This window comes from Nelumbo nucifera, chromosome 3 (genome assembly GCF_055504915.1).
Source record: "Nelumbo nucifera cultivar China Antique chromosome 3, China Antique-T2T, whole genome shotgun sequence".
NCBI lineage: Eukaryota > Viridiplantae > Streptophyta > Magnoliopsida > Proteales > Nelumbonaceae > Nelumbo > Nelumbo nucifera.
Genome location: NC_142651.1, coordinates 93,359,641 through 93,365,412, shown reverse-complemented (window position 1 = coordinate 93,365,412; position 5,772 = coordinate 93,359,641). Strand labels below are relative to the sequence as shown.

General features: G+C 39.5%; 1 non-coding gene across 1 annotated transcript; it reads right to left on the bottom strand.

Moving 5' to 3' along the window:
* Nucleotides 1-1,736: 1,736 nt before the first annotated feature.
* On the bottom strand, nucleotides 1,737-1,820 carry LOC148801731 (small nucleolar RNA snoR27). The gene has a single exon (XR_016085100.1). It is a non-coding gene; the product is annotated as a small nucleolar RNA snoR27 (small nucleolar RNA).
* Nucleotides 1,821-5,772: the final 3,952 nt, after the last annotated feature.

The following is a 5,772-nucleotide window of genomic DNA, read 5'->3' as shown; positions in this document are numbered from 1 at the left end:
TGGAGTATTCCCTTTCAGTACATCGGGGGTCCTCGAGCTCGCGCAATAGCGAGCTCACCCTATGGCAAGCTGTGACGTAGCGAGTTGTCCTGTGGGCTCGTTACTTAGTCGCGGTCAGGCTGTAGTGCTGAGTTGTTACTTGTGCTGAGTCATATCCACGTGTCACCGTCTCAAGGGATCGGGTCAAATCACCCTCCATCAAGCCTCAAACTTCATTTTAACATACAAGAAAAATACAAAAAAAAATGATAGATAAATAAACAGATGCCCTAACAAAGTGAGAAGAGGGAGATACAAAGAAAGAGGCTGAGACAATGAAAGAACGAAAGCAAAATTTGGACTAATGCCTAATGGGTAGGATTTTAATAAGGAACAATTTGGTAAAAAATATTAAGCTTTTCCTATGTCTCACGATTAGATTTAATCCAATTCTGCTTTAATCTTTTAAAATGTAAAAAAAAAAATTAATTACTTTTCAATTTTTATATAGAATAAATTAATATAAATACAACATACTACAATTATTATATGTAAATTCATATATAATATATAAACTATATATTTTTTTATAATTTTAAATATAATCATAAAAATTTATATATTAAAATTAATAAATATTTTTATATAATCAGATTAAGATTTTAATTGAAATGGACGAAATCAAATCGAAATCCGATAGGTTATTATTAATCAAATCCAAATCCTCCCGGATTTCATCTTGCCTTTGGTTTTCACAACATTGACTCCAGGTTGCATCTTCAGTTTTCACGGCGTTGTGAAGCTCTCATTTGGGTTATGTAGTGGATTCCAAGACCCATGTGGTTCTCATATGTGTACATCCTCCTATTAGTGTTTTCAATCCTGTCAGTGTTTTGTTTTGCTTTTGGTTTTCTAACAAAACTTAGTTTTCCTTGTTGAACAAGAAAATTTTCAGGTTTGCTTGATGAAGCCCATTATTAGCTTCTTTTTCCTTTGGTTTTCTAATAGGAAAGGTCTTGCAGCTGAAGTAGCCATACAGACTCCATGAACTGATCATAAGTTGCACCTATGCATAGAGATATAACGAATACTGATTCTGGTTGAAATGTTTGATCACCCATGGCAACAGTAGAATTGCTCTCCCTTGTTTCTCATCCATATCTACGTGCATAGTTTAACATCCATTACATGAAGGGGTGGCTGAAACCGTTAGAGAGAATGTTTTCGACAAAAATCTAACTCCAGCCCTTGTGATTAAACAGAAAATTCTTAGGTTCAGCCGTTCTGTTTCTTCTACTTCCACCGAAATTCCACTTCCCCACTCTGCTCCATAATAATGACTACATAACAATATTTGTTGAACAAGGATCTTGATATATAAATTGTAAAATTTTTACTTCGTTTTCTAGAAACTTTTATACAGAACCTCATCTGCTACATTTAGTATACTCCGTTTAAGAAAGAACGAGATGAAGATTGTAGTCAAAACCTAGGGTTTAATGTTCTCTCTGATTAGTTGTGTCCCTGCCCAAGGAGGGGCAGCCGACTTTGGATGAAGGGTTTCAGGAGGGTTAAGAAACAACCTTGGGATTCCGTTTGATTTGACTGTCAAATCGGCGGAAATTTTTTTAAGGGGAAACTTTCCGCCGCTGTAACATCGGAAAAGAGTTCAGCCTGAGGGAAAGAGCTTTTCTCATGTTATGCACATGATCAGAAAAATAAATAAATAAATAGAAACCGAAGTTGACAAAATTTGATTCGGATCTCAGTGTAGACAATGATTTCTTCAAGGCAATTGCAGGAAGATAACGCAGTAAATATATTCACATCACAGATCCGAGAAAGACGCAGAATGAAAAAACAAAAAGGGAAAAAACAATATAAACCGGAGCACAGAGAAGAAGTGAAGAGAATAGCTCTCTCCGAAGCAGAGCAAAAGGAAGCATATTCCTGGCCCATCGCCCCCTCAGTTCGTCCTTGTTTCTCTGCAGCTCACTGCTCACAAGTTGGCATGACCGTCCTACATTATATATGCGCACTCTTTGGACCATTTAGGGTTTAGTCGACGGCAGTTTTAGGGTTTATGTGATGTGGGAATGGTTGCATTTTCTTATTTTAAATAATTTTCTTAACTATTTAAAATGGGCTGTCCAAGTCCGGTTGTTCAGCCCAGGCCCAGGCCCAAGCTTGTACGATAGATTATGATTTTATTTATGAATATTAAAGGCTCGATGTGCAGGTCGGGCTGGGCCCAAGCAGCCTAAAATGACGTTACTGCCCAAAAGCCAAATTATTTGTTCAGCAATTAATTACTTTTATATGTATTGCACTTGGGTCATCAATTGAATTGCATCAACCGGACTCAATGGACCCAGAACTCTCGGTATCCTGACAGATCATTGGAAATTTTGACCATAAACATGGATTTATTGCTATATGGTAAAACTTGTACCAGATATGAAAGCAGGAATTTTAATTAGGCCATGGTTTTACCGGTTAATCAGGAAATATGGGTGCAATGCAAGTCGGGCGAGGTGGATTAGGTTTAAGCTCAATCCAGATCCAATCCCAAGTATGCCAAGGCATGAGCCCGAGAGAAGCTGAATCCAACTCTGATTTGTATAATTTGGGCCCATCCAAACTCAGTGAGTCCATTCATGGTCTCCTAAAGAGGATTAGAGCCCGTTTGACTTAGAGGTAAGTTGAGAGAGCTGTGGTGGTTGAGCACAATGTTTTAAAAATCAACTCAAAGGCCAAACCGTTTTTGCCTCTGGATCACAGGGGCTGGTTGACCAGTTCAGGCCGTGCCACATCAGTGCATATATGTATATCTATCTATCTATCTATACTACTTATAAAAGTGTGAATGAGGAGGTATTGACTTCTAAAATTTTTCTTTACTAAAATATCCCTCTTCTTAAATTTAGTTCGTCTCCATTGAAATGGCAGAAAATGTAATTAAAAGAATACAATTAAGTACATTTAATTACCACTCATTAAGTCTCACATTTAAGTTGTTAAATAAATCGCATTCTATCTCATTGAATCCAACATTTATACTTTTGGGTATCATCATTAAATTCCACTAATAAATCCATACACAATAATTATTAATAGACTGAAATTTTATATTTTTAAGACAATCCTAGAAATGAAATCATATTTTCCATCTAGGTTGTCGGTAAGTACTTCAATCATTTGGGTCAAATGGATAATTTCATGATGTCATAAATAAGTAATATATATTTAGAAATATAAAAATACAAAAAATATAGAAAAAAAGAAAGAAATTTTGTAAAAAATTGGGCATGTTTCTATTATTATATATTTGTCATATTAAAAAATAAGTATGATAAAATAGGCATAATTTTATTAATGATGGACATCAAATATACAACTTAAAACCGGTGGGAAATTAAACCATCTTCCTATCTAGGGGGTGGGTTAGTGGTTAAACCTTTCAGGTCAAATAGGTTAACCCATGATGTATAATTAAAAATATTTTTTTTTAAACTAGAAAAGTACAAAAAATATGAAATAATTTTGGGCACATGTATAATATTATATACCACTAATATAAACAAAAATAAGTATGTTAAATAATAATTATTTTATCAATGATATAAATGAAATGCAAAATTTAAAACTAATTTGAAAATGAAACCATTTCCATATCTAGATGGTAGATAGGTCAAAGATCTAACATTCCGGGTCAAATGGGTCAATTTATGATGTCATAACCAAGTAACGAGTACTATATATATATATATATATATATATATATATATATAGATAAATAGATAGATAGATAGATATATGTATACACATACAAACACACATACATACATACATACATATACTAGTAGATGTGCATGTGTGTTGCAAGTGGAAAATTTATTATTAAATTATTATTATTATTATTATTATTATTATTATTATTATATTTCATTTCCATCACAAGTAAATTATTTTTATTTGATATGATGAATATATAACATTAGAAATGTTCTAAATGTTTTCGACAAAATTGCTCTTTTCATTTTTTTGTTTTATCTTTTTTTAAATCTTAGTATTCAATTATGATGTCATGAGTTTATTCAAAAATATGGATCACTAATGATGGAGGATGATTTGACCTAACCCCTTGAGACAATGACAGGTGGACCTGACTCAGCACGAACAATAGCTCAGCACCACAGCCTGACTGCGACTAAGTAATGAGCCTGCAGGACAGCTTGCTATAGGGGGAGCTCGCTACAACGCGAGCTCGAGGTCTCCCGAGCTACTGAAAGGGAATACTCCAAGACTATCCCAACTCGCGACCTAGGGTAACCAGCTCACTCCAACACTTAGGCAGAAAGACTGCCCCAAAGACAATCTCGATGAGGGTCACCACGAAGTACCCTTGGGAGCTCGTGACTAAAAAACGCAACGCTCTCAGGAAGCTTCTATCTGACAAGACCGTACCCGTCAGACTGCGCCACATCTCTTGACTGACGGGGCAGTCCCTGCCCATTCGACAAACTGTACCCACATCTCTCGACAGATGGTAGCGTGCCTGTCCTCCCGGGATGTGTCACCCATCCAATTGGGTAGTACCCTGCAACGGTCACCTACGCAGCCCTGGCAGGTAACGGCTGCGACAAAAGCCCAGTGGCGGTTATGCCCGATTTGATAAGAACGCCCCTATAAAAGCCCCTTAGCCGAAGGGTAGAAGGATCTCTGATCTAATCCGATTTTGAGTCATCTTACTTGCTCTCGAGCTAATCTTGAGAACTCAATGATCTAGCGCGACCTACACTCTTAGCCTCTTTACACTCTTTACTTTCTCCCCTAGCGTTCTAACTTAAGCTTCGGAGTATTCCCACCGGGCAAATCCCCCGAGAATCCTTCACCTTCTTCTTCTCAGGTGCCATCCGTTGCCAGCTAGGAGCCTGTCAGCAGCCAGATAGGAGTGCCTGGATCGTGCCGCATCATTTGGCGTCGTCTGTGGGAAACGCTTCAAGAAGCCTTCCTCTAAGCTTTTACAGTTTCCTTTTTTGAAAACTCAGCATTCATGGCTTCCTCCAGCAACGCCAGACGTGGTGCCAGCCAGAATGCTTCTGGGGAGCAGCCCCAACTTCCTACTGTCTGTACTGGGCAGTTCTCCGTCCCCCTCTCTGTAGACGGAGTTCCCAGTTTGAACGTGCCTCTCACAGTGGCACCCGCGGTCGCTCCACTCCCTTCCACAGTTGGAGCAACCTTTGTTGAACCCTCGGTTGTGCCCCCAGCGGCCAACCCAAACCAGTTGGACGACTTAATGCAGTGGATGCGAGCCATGCAAGTTCAAATGCAACAATTTCAACAATTCCAACTCTATCAACAACAAGTGTTGCACCAGGTTTCCCAATACCAGTATCAGCAACAGTTTCCCTCTTTGCCTCAGGCCCAGCCGTCGCTTCCCCCTCGACATCCGGCCACGAAGCAGACCAAGCCCTCCCGCCGGAGTGAACGACTCGCCAGGGAGAGGCCTCCCAGGCCCAGGATCCCGCCAAGAGCCAAGCCTCTTACCATAGCCAAAAGGAGAGGCCGACCACCCCTACCTCAGAGCCTGTGGGCAGGTTAGGGGCCTTCTAGCCAGCCAATCCCGTATCCCCCCAACCTTCGCAGTTCGAGCTCCCGCTCGCAGAGAATCCGTTCGAGGTTCTGGCCGCAGACTATAGGCAAGGGCCCTTCGGTTCAGAGCCACTACCAGTAGACTGAGCCCGTCGAGCTCGGCGACACTTAAGCATCAAGCACCAACGCCGAGCCAGG